General features: G+C 31.9%; 1 long non-coding RNA gene across 1 annotated transcript; it reads left to right on the forward strand.

Annotated features, from left to right (window-relative positions):
* The first annotated feature begins 5,719 nt into the window (after positions 1-5,719).
* On the forward strand, positions 5,720-16,828 carry LOC132730610 (uncharacterized). The gene is made up of 6 exons (XR_009625778.1): positions 5,720-5,860; positions 7,995-8,080; positions 9,200-9,284; positions 12,886-12,959; positions 15,615-16,443; positions 16,595-16,828. It is a non-coding gene; the product is annotated as an uncharacterized LOC132730610 (long non-coding RNA).
* Positions 16,829-17,223: the final 395 nt, after the last annotated feature.

A 17,223-nucleotide genomic window follows, 5' to 3' on the forward strand; every position in this document is an offset into this window, starting at 1 on the left:
CGATTCTGATTTCGGCTTGCCATATAATTAAACAAAAGATCCAGGTCGTTTGTTCGGGGGTGACAGGAGGGATGTAACTTATTTATTTAATTAACTTATAATTTGTACAGGTTGTATTGGATGCACGTATTGGTTTCCAAACTTAACTAAATATTCATATAAGTTGTATTTCGAATTCTCATTTCGTGAACGTACGCGGGCGGTGTTGCAAACCTATACTTAACTTTTTTAGTTTTAAATGTTGTCCGGGCATGTAGACTTATTCTTTTAACTGTAAATATGTATATTATATAGTCTTAATATTTATAAATTTTTACTTGTGGCCCTAGGAAGTGGCCGTGAAACGGAAGTATAATGTGATATTATAATCTAAACCAAATTGTCTTAATTGGGTCTACATGCCAGACATTGTTTTATCAACACAAATCAATCGGTCAAACAAATTGGGAAGGAAGGCTACTGTTACCCTTAATGTTACAAAGACTCCATATTGTAAATATCCTAACTCCCCCGCCCTGTGTTTGTTGTTACTTCTTCTTTTTTGTCCTGTATATAAAGATTAAAAGTGTATGTGTTCCCCCATATTGAGCATAAGCTACACACATACACCCAAGTATGAAATGGCCTTATATTTGTTAAAAAAGGTCACTTCATCACATTAAGGGTAACAAAGATATTTCTTATAGCCATATTTTGGGAAATTTTCTATTTATATTGGACCATTGAATAAACATTTGATTGTTATTTTACAAGTTATTTTTTTTTTATTTTTATTTTTAATAGTTGTACAGATACTATACAATGGTCCAGTGTTAAGGGCACCTGGTAAATCTCTATCCCGTTCGCGCGACAAACTTGTTGATATAGGTCAGTCCAAAAATTAAGAAAATTTGCAAAATATTACAAAATCGGATTGACCTCCTTATTTTGTAAATAGAGAATTTTCGGCCAATCAGAACAAAGGAGGCAATCACTTTTAGACCAATAAGAACATCTTTAACTAAGCAGGTGTTCGGGTGAAATATACTAAAAATTTAATAAAATCTATCATTTCCATACTAAAACAAACTTGTTTTAACAATTTTGACACTCCTTTGTGTGATGTACCTGATCAAATTAGACTTATAATAACTAGCCACATTGAATTGGGGAAATACATTCCTGACATTGCTTTAAAAAGACTTTCTTTCTCTCTTTTAAACAAAGTATATTATAATAGTTGACCTGTTATAAGAGACGGTGCTTTTTATAAACGTCTTGGCCCTTTTAACCTTAAGTAATTTAAACATGCTATTCATTTTTTAAATACATGTCATTTTAACTTAGTATGGGAGCAATCCCATCTTATTCCTATAATGGGTTACATACTTTTATACGAACTTGTGATAGGAATTATGGCACACACGTAAACACATGTACCGATAAAACTATAGCTTAATTAAATTAGTTCCAATATAAATAAAGTAAGTTTTAAATGAAGTATGTGCTCGCCCATATGGTTCATTCCGGTGGCGAGGGTAAACAAACCAAACACACACACTGTCTTGACTTGATAGTATACTGGTTCAAAATTTGGAGTAAAATAAAGCATCGAATAGTATTTAATGTGAAATAATAGTAAGTTAAGACATAGCAATACAACATATCAGTCTAAAACAAATGAAACATTAACACCTCAATTTATAGATAAACATGTATCAAGAAGTAGAACAGCTTACCAGATCAAATACATTGCTGGTGCTAAGATTTTAATCATATATTTACTTTCTTTTTCAATTCAGATATGGTATATAAAATAACGAACCTTTCATTGTCAAATCAAAATTTTGATGCTAATATAGATACATTTATATTCAGATATAAAGTTTGGATATAGACATTCAAATACAATTATATTCATTACCTAATGGTAGTTATCTTTTCATTTCTCAAAAATGATATTAAATTGGAATGGCATCTGTAGTAAAACAATTTATAAATGTTTTCTGAACTCTATAATTCAAATTCATTGAAATTCAATCCAATGAAAACATATCAATATGGTAATAATACTAGATTCTAGTTTTATAACAAATAAACATTAACTTTTTACGAAGAGAAACATTCAACGAGTATGAAATATTAGCAATATTACGCAAGCGTATCAATTATTATGATCGGTGTCAATTTCATTAATGATACGTTTGTTATTTACTGCAACTGCTTTTTTGCCACAAAAAAAAAAGAATTTACCAATTCAATGCCATCACCTCCCAATTAACCTCCCAATTATTTAAATGATCTTCGCGATTTCTTGTTGCTTTTTGCTTCATAACCTTTTAGGGTGTGTCCTCGGGTGTACAAGCCATATCTTTTCTTTGCCTGCTGGCCATTGAAATGTCATGCAAATATTAGTTTTCATAAGGTTAATCACAATTTCACTACATTGAAGAAGCAACATATTTTTTCATGCTTGTAAAATATATTCTTGATATTTTTTTTCTGAATCTTATTGTTTTATTTTTTTACTGAATTCCCTCATGTTTTCAGGTTTAGACTTTAGCATAATTGTCTGCACTAAAAGTAATTCAGAAGCTTCATTTGTCTAGCTTGAAAAAGACGGGGTTTTTTATAGAAAGGTTTGTGGCTTAAGACAACGAACCTATCATTGAGTTTAACATTTATTTGATTAGGTTTCCCTCATCATGATAATTTATCTTTACAGAATTGCTTAAAATTCTCTTCATTTTTTCGAATTTATAATCACACAAATATAATGTTTATATGTTTTTTTTATAAAACAAGCTTTTCAGGCAAGTACGAGGTTTATTCTTTACATAAATCTTTTTCAATTGTTGTACGTCTTATAAAAATCAGATATTCATTTGATGTTCTTTTTCCGTATCAACAAGAATGATATACTCACAAGATTTTTCTTAAATTATATTATCAACATTACAGGATTAGATATATTATTTTATTCTTATAAACTATCATAGGAAAGGTTCGTGACTAATGGTCACGAGCCTTTCCTTGTTTGTAATTCGACATGGTATTGATAAACATCATAAAAAAAAGTAAATTCCCTTATTTCATTTGAAAACAACATCGTTTGTGATTCAGTAGGCAACAGAAAATTTTCTTGAAATTTATTAATCATGAAAAGTATCAAAATCACTTGCCAAAGGATTTTGATGGAAATTCTCGATCATGTTTATAACATGTGCTGAGAATAATAAGCCATCATTATAGAAAAAATTGAAACGTTTCAACCCAAATGACTTCATAGTACATATGTTTGTTAACTGCAGCTGTTTACATAGTACAAGCATAGTGTATGCGGCATCGAGTAATAAAATATATCTTCACACGAACCTTTCATCACGAACCTTTTCCCAGCATATTTCAGTTTCAATTAATGTTATTTATATACAGTATATAGCTACAAAATGTTTCTTTTTTGGCATAATATACTAATTTTCATGCAACTTGGAACATTTACTGTCACGCCGCTGGGAGTACATATTGCAGTCATAAACCCTTAGAATCAGATAACAAACCTTTCAATTTAACCCAAACCATGTTGCAATTATAAATTGTACATAAATAATAAAAAGATTATGCACACTATGGGCATGGTGATAATAATGAAAGTATTATATTGTGATATTAATACAAAAAAGAACATGTAATAAAAGAACATGTAAACACTTCACTTGCAATATATGGTTAAAATGATAGCGAACAATTCATAAAAACTCAAACTCAAATATTTTATTTAAGTCTCATCTTTGTACATCTTTACATATATTTAAAAAAAAAACACAATTTTTTACACAACACCAAGCCACCCCTACATTAGGAGTTATAAGAGACTGTAAAACTATTAAAAATAATCTCTAAAATATCCTACTATCCAGCAACAAACACTAATCCTTAACCATTTTATGAGTTATTGTTACTGAGATCTAATTTACAAATTTATAATCGTGCATCAAACAAAATTAAAACAATAAAATTAAAGCATCTAAATACACATTCGCTTTTTATAAATTGGACAGCGACAATCAGGAACCTGTCATTTTCGTAACTTTAGGTGCTTATTATTAAACACTTATTCATGATCAAATGATGAATTATTGTTTTTTACTTAAGGTAACATCTACCCTCTTAAACCAGCATAGACTTACAGGCAAATAACCTGCAATAATGAGGATAGACGGGTAGGGACAAGTAAAAACTAAGAGTGAAATTCAAAAAAAGAGAAGGGCTTTCTAAAAGGAATCAGTTTGGATTTAAAAAAAATTTCCATTTTAAACAAATTCCATCCCGGGGAAGTAAAACATGATTAAGTCGGTGGGATTCCCTCTGCATGCTGCACAAAAAACTTAACCTTATTGAAAGGGCCCCTTTAAAGGGTTTTCCAAATAGTAAACCCGTGACAGATAATGGGCCAATTTATGAAAAGCTGTTTAAAAAGTAAAAAAGAAAATTTTAAAAAATGTTATTACTATATAAATAAAAAGGCTTAAAGAAGGAAAAAATTTTTGCAATAAGGAGGCACAAAAAATTAAAGTTTTTGGGGTAAAAAGTACCGGGGAAAAAGATACCCGCGTTTAAGTCACATTCCTAAAATCCTTAAATTACCTAATTTTTCCATTTGGAAAATGGTTTTCTTCAATTAAAAAAGACTGAAAAAAGTCTGAAATTTTAAAACCATTTTATTAAATTTTAAATTTGGTTTTTGTTTTATGTACAGTATACTTTCTCTATCAAAAAAAATGGATTTAAAATTTTTTACCCCCTGTCAGGGGCCCCCATAAATAAAGGGAAAATTTTTAGAAAAAAAATGGGAATTTCCATAAAATTTTGGAGTCAAACTGAAAATTTTAAAAGTGTACAAAATTTTTAGGTGGATTAAAAATAAAAAAAAAAAATAATTTTTTAAGGGAAGGGAAAATGCCCCCCATGCCAGTTAAAAGTCTTTTTTAAAGAAAATTTTTAAAACCTAGGGAATTTCCCAAAAAATTTAAAAACCCTGAAAAAAAATTTTTGATTTTATTTAAAGTGTTTGTGTAATGATCACTAATTACATAATTATTAATTCAGCAGATATATTACAAAATAACCAATTAGTACTGGTGTAGACTCTTGCCCAGGCTGCAGTTAGGAATTATTTTTCAAATTGGGGGAAACATAGACTATTTTAGATTATAACTGTGGCCTTTATCAGTCCCTTTTGATAGCGTGAAAATGTCCTAAAAGTGATTGTCAGTCTATCCTTTCTAGATTGTTTTAAGGCCCATTATGTCTTAGAAATGCCTTTATTTTAATTTCTAAAAAGCTCTTTATTTTTGGCGTCCCATCACAGTTTCAAAAAAAGATACTCATTGGCCATTTACCTGAACTAGCTTTAGTTTGTGTTGCTTTTTAAAATAAGAAGTTATAGTGATTTTGTTCACATTTTGCTACCTTTATGACAAATAATTTCACATTCAGTCTAACATATTGTAGGTAATAAACACCTTATAATTATGCTGTAAAACCATTATTTAAATACTCATGCTTGCCCTTTCTAATGAAAGTAAAGTTTATATATGTCTGAGGCATCATGTGCCTTTAACCAGGCTAATTCTGAAGAATATAAATATAATAACTTCTATGGTGATATTTATTGTTATTTTTTTGTTTGCTTCCAGTGATACAAATAAGAGGAAAAAACTACTTGTACAGTGTTGAGTTTGAATTTTAGGAGCCTTGGTGACAGACCTTTAACATTTGATTGATCTGCCAGAACCAGATAGTTTCCTCCCAAAATAGCAACAGACTGATACCACTCTCTGAAACCAGAGTGATAGAAATAGACGGATACAAGACTAAAGTAATTTTCTATAACATTCTCAACTTTTTGGTCCAATTCTCCAATCTTTGGATAAGGACCTCGGTCACAAAAGTTTGAATACATAGAATTGTAAAAGATATTCGGTTTAACCTGTATGCTAAAAAACTAAACATGTGTACAAATAGTATGCAATGATAAAATTTGTTGAGTTAGTTTATCTCATTTTATTGTGTGCAAGTCAACTTACAGATGTACAATGCTCAAATTTGATATTTTGAAATATTGATAATTGCTGCAGTCTCTTTGAAAATATAGAATAAATTTAAAATGTTCTGACAACAAAGTATGTATATGGTGTGTTTTAAACTATGACACAATATCATTAACAAAGCTGGGTTGTTTTTTTTTAAAGAATACAACATTTAAATCTTTCAAAAAATACTGGTGGCCAGTTTCTGTTAGAAATAAAATCATGATTTTGGAATTACAAACATAAATTTGCAGGACCTATAACTTTGGTATGGATTTTGATTAAAGATTAAAATTCTTGAACTTAAAATTCTTTTTTGATCAATATCCAAAGACTGGTAATGGACATGCTATTTTCTTTAAATGAAATATTCCTCTTTGATGATTTTTACATTATCCATGCTTGTGTTTAAAGAATAGTTGGGCACTGACAGCCTTTGATTAAATATATACTATGCTCAAATTTGATTTTAAAAAATATTGATAATAATTGAGCACTGCACTGTGAGTCTCTTTATAAATATAATATAAACATGTTTTGACTACACACAAAGTGGATATGTTTTAAACCTTACCAAGTATAGATGGTCACAATATGAATATAAATTTAAGTGTCATTAAAAAAAACTGGAATTCTTTGTTTGAGAAAAGACCAATTTTACTTGACCAGTGTAATAGGGAACACAGCTTCCAGTACATAGCTTAATTATTCTTTTATACAAATTTCAGTTAGAATTCCATAGATTTAAATAAATTTCTATGATAAAAATATTTTACTCAAGAATGAACATAATATAACCTTTATGAAAATAATCCGGGTACTATTTCCAAAAATATATATATATTACTGAAGATCTCCATTTCAAGGAAAATTACACAGATGATAAATTAGATTTTTTTTTCTGATGCATAGAATAATTAATATTATTTATTTAACTTCCAATATCAACTGTATTTGTACACTTCATCATTTTCTAAGCTTTGTTTAAAATCTATTTACTTGCTTAATTTGTGTGAAGGATATTAAAGGGACTCCACTGAGGTTTCTTAACATTAGGAAACGGGATTTTTTTTTTTGAGATTATGAAGGTCTAGGCCAGTAACTTGTTTGCAAAAGTTCAGATCATTTGCTCACTCCTTTTTTCCAGAATGATACTTCTTATTGTGAAAAATGACCCAAATTGAAAAGCGTTGCAACACTTTTCACTCAAACTGGGCTTAGAATGGCACAAAAATATGATTTTCAGTTTAATTTCAAGTATATTTCTTAATGATCTTTTGCAAATCTCTCTGTTTTAAGTATTCCAGCTGATGTATGTAAAAAATCTAATTTTATGTTTTTCTTTGTTTTTATACCTCAGTGGAGTTCCTTTAAATGGAACTCTGTATTCAGTGTGTAATAGATTTAAATAACAAAATACAAAAAAGAGCCAGTGTCAAACTGCATGAATATGTAGGCCCAGGCCTTTTAAGGATTGCTACAAGAAGGTACATGGTTTCTGCTTCAGCAGATTAAAGTTTATTCTAGTTAGTTAACGTTGAACAATCTTGATATATTTGTATAATTGATTTACCCTGCTTTTACTGGGAGTGTATATTATTGAAAGTTTATAGGATTTCAGTATTAAAATACATAAACTGAGTTATTATAAGTATATAGAGCCTGGTCAGACTATGTGGATGTACAGGCAGGTCTGTTTGTATAATTATACTGGTGGCAGGGGCTGGTCACATATTTTTGACTTTATAATGGTGGCAGAGGCTGCTGTAGATAATGATTAATTTTCATATCCCTTAATTTTCAAATAGAATTTAAATGGTATAAACAAATACTTAATTTTGAGACAAATAATAAGAAATTTCAGATTTAGATTATTAAACTAGCATTTCTTTTTGATATCAGTTTAATATTTTTCTTTCACAGACAATATTTCTTGACTTTGAAACAGCTCAGATCTTACTGAAGAAATCTCCATGGAGTACTGTTTGATTATCCTTTACCAGAAGAAGGTATGAACAAATCGTTTTTATCTATCTTTAGTACCTTAACCTGCTGAATTTGTGTAAACTGGATTTGTCCTACTTTGAATTTGAGACTGTCAATATCAAAATTAAACTACAAACATTTATGATAGTGGCCAGACTGCTTGGATGTGCAGACTGACAGTTGACTCTTACTGGTGGCAACTAGACAAATCATTTGCAGTTCTAGCATATTAAAAGCTAAACTCACCCGGAAGATGGGAATCACCTTTTAAAGTAACATTAGTATCAAGCCACTGTATTGCAACTAATTGTGATATACTTCAGTTATATTGCCATATATTTTCATGTACATATATTGATATATCATTGCAATACATTTATAAGAGGTGTCTGTGGTCAAGTTGTTCAAGTGGTTCAAACCACTTGGCCCACACTTGCTGTGGATTTGAATCATGAAAGGGATTTTAATTCTTTCAATTGTGAGGAAGCTGCCCAGTGCTAGCTTAAAAAACATTGGTGGTTCTACTTTGGTGCTCGTTGAATGTCAGACCTGCATGAAATAATTCATGGAAGGGTACGGTACCTGATGCCTTCCTTTACCATTAAAGCGTGGTACTACCATATTAAAATGTCATTAAATCCAACTTATTTTAGTAATGATTGTTATTTATTTAAATTTTGTGCATTAGATGTCTTTGATCTTCATAAAAAATAACATATTTGAAAAAAATACCTTTGTAAATTATTGATTTTGATTAAAAAAAAATCTATAATTTTAAATCGTCATATCAAAGTCATTTTTTATTTTTTTGTCATCAAACTTTTGGAATATAAACATAATTATAATATCTGGGGAACCGTGTCTCAGATTTTTTCTATCTTTTCTCAAAAAAATATTGCGTAACGTCAAACAATTTATGCGACTTTTCTCACCATACATATTATGTAATTAAAGATAAGATGTACCTTTAATTAAACCAAATGATATGCATGTTTACAATATATGAATAGAGATCATCCCAGAAATGATATAGGGAGTGCTTGTTTGATTGTTATTTTCGTCAAATATTTTAAAGGCACATTAATCCACATGCAGAAATCTATTTTCCTTTTAAAAATCTGATTTATATTTTTTTATTACAGATGTCAAACATGCAAATTTTGGAAAGACAGCTCACTAAATTGTAGAGTGAGGATAGATGGACACTGTTTAGCTGAACCAATAAAGGTAGAAATAAATTTATTCACAATAATTTAGACATGGACATGTTAATCAAGATTGAAATAAAAAAAAAAAACTTTAAAGAAGTTATTATAAATAGATTGATAAGTCATTGGAAATATCTTCATTAACTGGTCGGGGACCATCAACTTTTGGAACATTTTTCTGTACAGATTTAATAATTTTTAACCTAGAGACCAAAAAGTTTGACACAGTTCAGCTAGGTTCTTCTCCTATCTGACAAACTAGTTTGTTTATTTCTGATTGTATTTGAACATATAAAGGAGGGTATAAAAATTACCTAAATTGTCTACGCTACAGAACCATGTGTCCGGACAGACATGTACATTATGTGATTTAATTCAGATAAAAGCTTGGGTGTTTTGATTTCTGATTTGTAACATGATACACAATAAGTCAGCAACAAATGCTGAAGTTTTGGATATTCTATTATTCACTCTGTAAATGATGATAGCTGGTATATGAGGTCAGGCATTGCTTTTTTTGACCCCCGAATTTCAACGTCAACATTCTTGAAATAGACATTAAAAAATTACCATTTACAGAGGTTTAAATAAATATATTTACTTAATTTAAAAAGAAACATGCACTTATTGTTGATAAAAAAGTGACTGACAACCACTGAACAAAGAAAATACTAAATTAAGCATTTTCGGGGCCATCCGGGTTTAGTGGTTGTCCCCAACCAGTACAGATCAAATTAGTCCATGGTGATTTAACATAATTATGTATATGTATTATGTATAATTACTAATACAGTTAAAAGTGTATTGAAGGGAAACACCGAAAATGGTCGCTTAAAGGAGCTCCACTGAGGTCAAAAAGTCTATAAATATAAAACATTTATATGTACATAGGTGAAGCAGTTAAAATGGAAAAATATGCAATATGCAAAGAAATATGCCGGGTAATTTTTTTGCGTAATTTATAGCCCAATTGTGCAAAAAGCGTTTTTATTTATAGGTAATTTTGCACATTAAAAAAATTTATGATTCTAGTAAAAGTGCCCTTTGTTATTTTTCATACTTAATTTTTCACCTGAGTGGAGCAGAACTAAATAACTCTTTGAGATGTCAACATGAAACTTCATAGGTGGATAGATCTTATTTAGGAGGAATGCTGTGCACAAGAAAGATAATTCTTCCCTATAAAATTTTTGAGTTATTGCCCTTTGTTATTTTTCATACTTTTTGTCCAGAGCATATCTCAAAAAGTATTTGAGGTATCAACTTGAAACTTCATAAGTGGATAGATCATATTAAGGAGGAGTGCAGTGCACAAGAATGATAACTCTATCCTGCATAATTTTTCAGTTATTGCCCTTTGTTATTTTTCAAACTTAATTTTTGTCCAGAGCATAACTCAAAAAGCTTATGAGAGATCAACATGAAACTTCATAGGTGGATAGATCTCACTCAGGAGGTGTGCATTGCAAAAGAATGATAACTCTACCTTGCATAATGTTTCAGTTACAGTGTATTGCCCTTTGTTATTTTTCATGCTTAATTTTTGTCTAGAGCATAACTATAAAAGCCTTTGAGATATCAACTTGAAACTTCATAGGTGGATAGATCGCATAGAGGAGGGGTAGCACACAAGAATGATAACTTACCCTGCATTATTTTTCAGTTACTGCCCTTTGTTATTTTCAGCCAACAGTATTCACATAGGTTTAAAATCTGTAATCACTTCAGCCATCAGTTTTCATTACCAAAATACCTCTTAAAATTGAATTATTCTGCTCTACTACATATATATTCTTCCAATGAGCAAACACATTTGGCGAGGATGGCCATGTTGACATGGCTCTTGTTTCACTTATTATAACTCTGAATTGTCATGATAAATAAACTGTATTTCATGTCTGGCATTGTTGTGATATTATTTTTACAGATTTTAATGTAAGAATATATAAGCATATATTCCTTTTGTGCAAAATAGGTTTAAAGGATGAAATAATGCCAGCTTGGTTACAAGTGCAAATTTTATTCAGTGACAATGTCATTTTTGAGTGGCACATTTGTTCAAACAATTATTACAAAATATATGTTTAAAATTAAAGATAATTTGCCCTGAACTGTTAAATTTTATGTTACCGCATACATACAAACATAATATTAAAATATTATTAATGAATCCCAAAATTACATCTTATTTTTTTAATTCCAACATGTAAGGGAGAGTAACTTCTAATTTATTTACTTCCAGCCTGTCATTCTTAGTTACCTCAGGGATCTCAATTAGCTGACTAGGTTGCTGGTGGCGTTGAGATGAAGTCACTTAACAGGGGGGTGGGGGGTTCTTCTTGTGATATCTTTGAATTTTTATGCTCCATACAGTCCCGCTTTGTCCTTCCGTACAAACATATAGATAATTAGATGGCTATGGGAACAATAGGTAACAGCAAATTTCCTTTGATGCTATTCATTCAATTAGCTCTTATATGGCTACTTTTTATCTTATGTGGCTAAAAGAACAATGGAGACAACAAAATACCACACTTTGAGGAAGTCTGTGTGTCTGTCCGTCGTCCGCTATTCTTGTCCCTCACATAACTTTGAAAAAACAAGAGGTATCAACATGAAACTTTGTAGGTAGATAGATCTCATAAGTGCAGTGCTAAAGAACCATAACTCTGTATTGCATAATTTTGGAGTTATTGCCCTTATAACTCTAAAAGCATAAAAGATAACAACATGAAACTTTGTAGATAGATAGATCTCAATGGGTGGAAGTGCAGTGCAAAAGAACCATAACTTTATCTTGCCTAATTTTGGAGTTATTTGCCCTTTGTTTATTTTTACTCCCCAACATAACTCTAAAACTATAAGAGATACCAACATGAAATTTTGTAGGTAGATAGATCTCAATGGGTAGAAGTGCAGTGCTAAATTACCATAACTCTGTCTTGCCTAGTTTTAGAGTAATTGCCCTTTGTGCTTTTGTCCTTTTTGAACTTTGTCTCGGACATAATTTTAAAACTATAAGAGATATCAACATGAAACTTTGTAGGTAGATTGATCTCATTAGGTGCATTATTAAAGAACAGTAATTCCCGCTTCCCTTAATTTCGAGTTCTTGCCCTTTGTCCATTGTTACACTTTGAGCTTTGTTTTGGACATAACTTGAGAACTCTAAAAGGCATCAAATTGAAACTTTGTAGGTAGATACATCTGAATGAGTAGAAGTGCAGTACAGAAGAAGGTTGATCTCCCTTCCCTAATTTTGGGGGGTTTTTTTGCCATTTTGACACTTTGAATTTTGTCCTGGACATAACTTGAGAACTAAAAAAGGTATCAACTTGAAACTTTATAGGTATATAGCATAGAGTAGAAGTGCAGTGCAGCAGAACAATAACCCTCCCTGCCCTTATTTTGAAGTTCTAGCTGTTTGTTCATTTTTACACTTTGAACATTGTTCGAGACATAACTTAAGAACTATAAAAGGTATTCACATGAAACAATCATGAAACTATGTAAGTAGATGAATTTCACTGAGAAGAAGTGCAGAAATCTCAGGGAGAAAGAATGTATTACACTTTAAGCTACAATTCAACTCTTACCAGAAATTATGATTGTTGTTTCAGGGGAACCAATCCTAGCAGATACAGATCTGATAAAGATGACAGAAACTACATAATTATATACATGGCAGTCAAAGGTAACTTGAAAATTTTGATAATTCCCCACAATGTCTTTCTTTTTTAACCAGGTTTTCCGAAGGAAAAAACTGGTTATTAGATTGAGGTATGTCAGCGGGCTGATGGGCGGGCGGGCGTATTCCCCGAACAATTTCCGAACAAGAACAATTTCTTCTGTGCGCAACTCTTCCTACATTTCTTCACAGATTTTGACCAAACTTTCACAGAACCTTTGTCATCAAGTGCCCTGGCGCATATTGTCGGGGTTTTGTGATTGTATAATATTTGACCTAGTTATGGGCCTTTGTTTTTTTTCCTTATACAGAATATATAGTGAACAATTTCTTCTGTATGCAACTCTTCCTACATTTCTCAACGGATTTTAACCAAACTTTCACAGAACCTTTTTCATCAAGTGCCCTGGCCCATATTGTCGGGGTTTTGTGATTGAATAATGTTTGACCTTATTATGGCCCTTTGTTTTTTTTTCCCTATATAGAATATATAGTGAACAATTTCTTCTGTGCGCAACTCTTACATTTCTCAACGGATTTTAGCCAAACTTTCACAGAAGCTTTTTCATCAAGAGCCCTGGGGCATATGGTCAGGTTTTTGTGATGGTATTATATTTGACCTAATTATGGCCCTTTGTTTTTTTTCCTTATACAGAATATATAGTGAACAATTCATTTGTGCAACTCCTACATTTCTTAAAGGATTTTGACCAAACTTTCACAGAAGCTTTTTTATCAAGTGCCCTGGCGCATATTGTCAGGGTTTTGTGATTAGATAATATTTGACCTAATTATGGACCTTTGTTTTTTTCTTTACACAGAATATATAGTGAACAATTTCTTCTGTACGCAACTCCTCCTACATTTCTCAACGGATTTTAACCAAACTTTCACAGGAGCTTTGTCATCAAGTGCCCTGGCGCATATTGTCGGGGTTTTGTGATTGGATAATGTTTGACCTTATTATGGCCCTTTGTTTTTTTTTCCTTAGACAGAATATATAGTGAATTCTCCTTCTGTGTGCAACTCCTCATACATTATTCATGATTTATATTGCATATAGTTACAATTTGTTGCTTGTATTTGTATTTCAACTACAATATATTTATCTGCAATGGTGATAATAGAAAACCTGGTTTCATGGCATTGCCATGTTTCTTGTTAAAGAATTTGTTATCTTTTTAATCTTTATAATCATGTCTCATAGTGTTTTTACTAATTTTAGCTCAATTTGTTAGGAAAGACAAATGGTATTTGAAAAATAATGATAATTAACATTAAGTATAAAATTTTTCGCTGACTGTTAATAATTTTTTAGGCGATGTGTGCATTTGACAGTATAGCAATGGGGAAAATTTTAGACTTGATTTTGTGCATTTTATTTTTTTTAACAAAATCACACAGTTTTCAAATTTCTAATAAAAATAGCTTTTCTGATGTACAACATGTCACAGCTAGAGCTTTAATGGATTAGAATAAACTTTTAACTGAAGTGATAGTGCCATGTTTGAATATAATATTCTTTTTATCATTATCTAATTTTATCTACATTATAAATAACGTGCCAATGAGCCAGTCTATAGTTGATCATTCTAAAACTTAACCGTTGAGAGAGGTAATGACTGAGGAGGTGTCACTCACTTCATTTGCTCCACCTCTATTGAAGTTGGGCTCTGCCTTAAATTGTCGCTAAATTTAATATGATGCTCTGTATGCTAACATTTAGTCTTCGTTAACGGTTTGGAAGGGAACCAGATCAATATCGCTTGTCGAATCATTAAATTACAAGTTTTCCGGGAGATGCTTTGGTAGTTTAGCGCGGAGGAAGGTAGTCTTGTACTGGTGTAACTCTCCAGGAACGATGGTTAGGAAACTACCCGCCTATATGACTGAAATTTTGTTGGGAAAAGGCATAAAATGAAACAAACAAACAAATTACAAGTTACTAAGCCTAAACCACGCCCACTATCAGAGAGGAGGTTCCCCTCAACCGTTTAGAAAGTACTCCAAACTCTGGGCAGCAAGTAAGGGGAGATCACTGCAGAACAGTTTGTCCTCAAAATCATTCCAACATAAAGCAATTCGCACCAATATTTAAATGGACATATTCTTGGCACATAATTATATAATATCTTGAATTTATTTTTAGTTTACCTATCATTTCAATTTTAGTTGTTATCCAATTTATTTTGCTTCAATGAGACTTTTCAATCTTAGTCGCAACAGACAAATATTTCAGAATTTCAGACATGGCATTACTTTGTGAATTTATGCATTTAATTAGGTTCGACTTTTTCACAAAAATATGCAACTTAATTATTAAGCAACAACACATAACAAAAACATGGAGAAAAAATTGTTTCGTTCTTTGGATATTCAACTTTGATAGAACGATTTTCAATGCTGATTTCAATCATTTTGAGACATCTTTGATGTGCAGCATCAACATTTAACTTGTATAATTATGATACATCAGTTTTAAACACTTTGAAGTAAATAAATATTTTCAGATGTTAATTATTAAAACATAACATTGTGATTCTCTACCGTCTTTAATGCTAAAATTATCAGAGGTGATGTATTTATTTAAGAAAATAAAAAAAGTTGAAAAATTATTTGTTGAAAAAAATATAATAAAATGTGTATTTCTTTAAATTTCAGGAAACATACTTCAGACTATGGATATGTTATAGAAGAACAGACATTATGCATATATCATCACTTGGACGGAATGTGTCAATCACCAACTTTACATTGTGTTGTGAACATTTCATTAACCTGCTGAATTTCTTAAACGTTTTCATGTAAATTTTTCAATAAATCAGTTTTCATAGGGGGAGAGTTGAGTGAAGAGTTGAAGAGGAAAGTTGAGTGATGGGTTAAGGGGACAGCTGAGATTATTGGGAGTCAAGTTATGGAAGAGTTTAGGTTATAGGGACTGGTCAGGTTACGGGGAGAGTTGAGATTGTGTTAACAAGAGTTGAGTTGAGGTAACAGGGAGTGGAGTCAAGATTACCAGGAGAATTGAGTAGAGTTGAGATAACGAGGAGAGTTAGGTAGAGTTAAGGTTGCCTGGAGAGTTGATTTGTCGTTACGGGGAAAGTTGAGTTAAGTTGAGGTTAAGGGGAGAGTTGAGCTGAGGTTACGGGAAGAGTTGAGATGACGGGGAGAACCAAGTTAAGTTGAAATTACGGGGAGAGTTGAGTTGATATTATGGGGATAGTTGAGTTAAGGTTATGGGGATAGTTAAGTTGAGAGTACGAAGAGAGTTAAGAGATTACAGGGAGAGTTGAGTTGAGGTAACGGGGAGAGTTAAGTTGAGTTACGGGGAAAGTTAATTGATGTTATGGGGAGAGTTGAGTTAAGGTGAGGTACATGGAGAGTTGAGTTGAGGTTATGGGGATAGTTAAGTTGAGATTACGGGGAGAGTTAAGTTGAGATTACGGGGAGAGTTGAGTTGATATTACGGGGATAGTTGAGTTATGTTGAGGTACGGGGAGAGTTAAGTTGAGATTACGGGGATGAGTTGAGTTAAGTTGAGGTACATGGAGAGTTGAGTTGAGGTTACGGGGAGAGTTGAGTTAAGTTGAGGTACGGGGAGAGTTGAGTTGATATTACGGGGATAGTTGAGTTATGTTGAGGTACGGGGAGAGTTAAGTTGAGAGTACGGGGAGAGTTGAGTTGAGATTACGGGGATGATTGAGTTAAGTTGAGGTACATGGAGAGTTGAGTTGAGGTTACGGGGAGAGTTAAGTTGAGATTACGGGGAGAGTTAAGTTGAGATTACGGGGAGAGTTGAGTTGATATTACGGGGATAGTTGAGTTATGTTGAGGTACGGGGAGAGTTAAGTTGAGTTACGGGGAGAGTTGAGTTGAGAGTACGGGGAGTTAAGTTGAGTTGAGATTACGGGGATGATTGAGTTAAGTTGAGGTACATGGAGAGTTGAGTTGAGGTTACGGGGAGAGTTAAGTTGAGATTACGGGGAGAGTTGAGTTAAGTTGAGGTACAGGGAGAGTTTAGTTTGGGTACAGGGAGATGTGAGTTAATTTGAGTTTAAGGGGTGAGTTGAGTTGAGATTACGGGGAGAGTTGAGTTGAGATTACGGGGAGAGTTGAGTTGATATTACGGGGATAGTTGAGTTATGTTGAGGTACGGGGAGAGTTGAGTTGAGATTAAGGGGATGATTGAGTTAAGTTTAGGAACATGGAGAGTTGAGTTGAGGTTACGGGGAGAGTTAAGTTGAGATTACGGGGAGAGTTGAGTTGATAT

The sequence above is a fragment of the Ruditapes philippinarum genome, unplaced genomic scaffold, assembly GCF_026571515.1.
Source record: "Ruditapes philippinarum isolate M1 unplaced genomic scaffold, ASM2657151v2 ctg1527_1_1_1_1, whole genome shotgun sequence".
In the NCBI taxonomy this organism is placed as follows: Eukaryota; Metazoa; Mollusca; class Bivalvia; order Venerida; family Veneridae; genus Ruditapes; species Ruditapes philippinarum.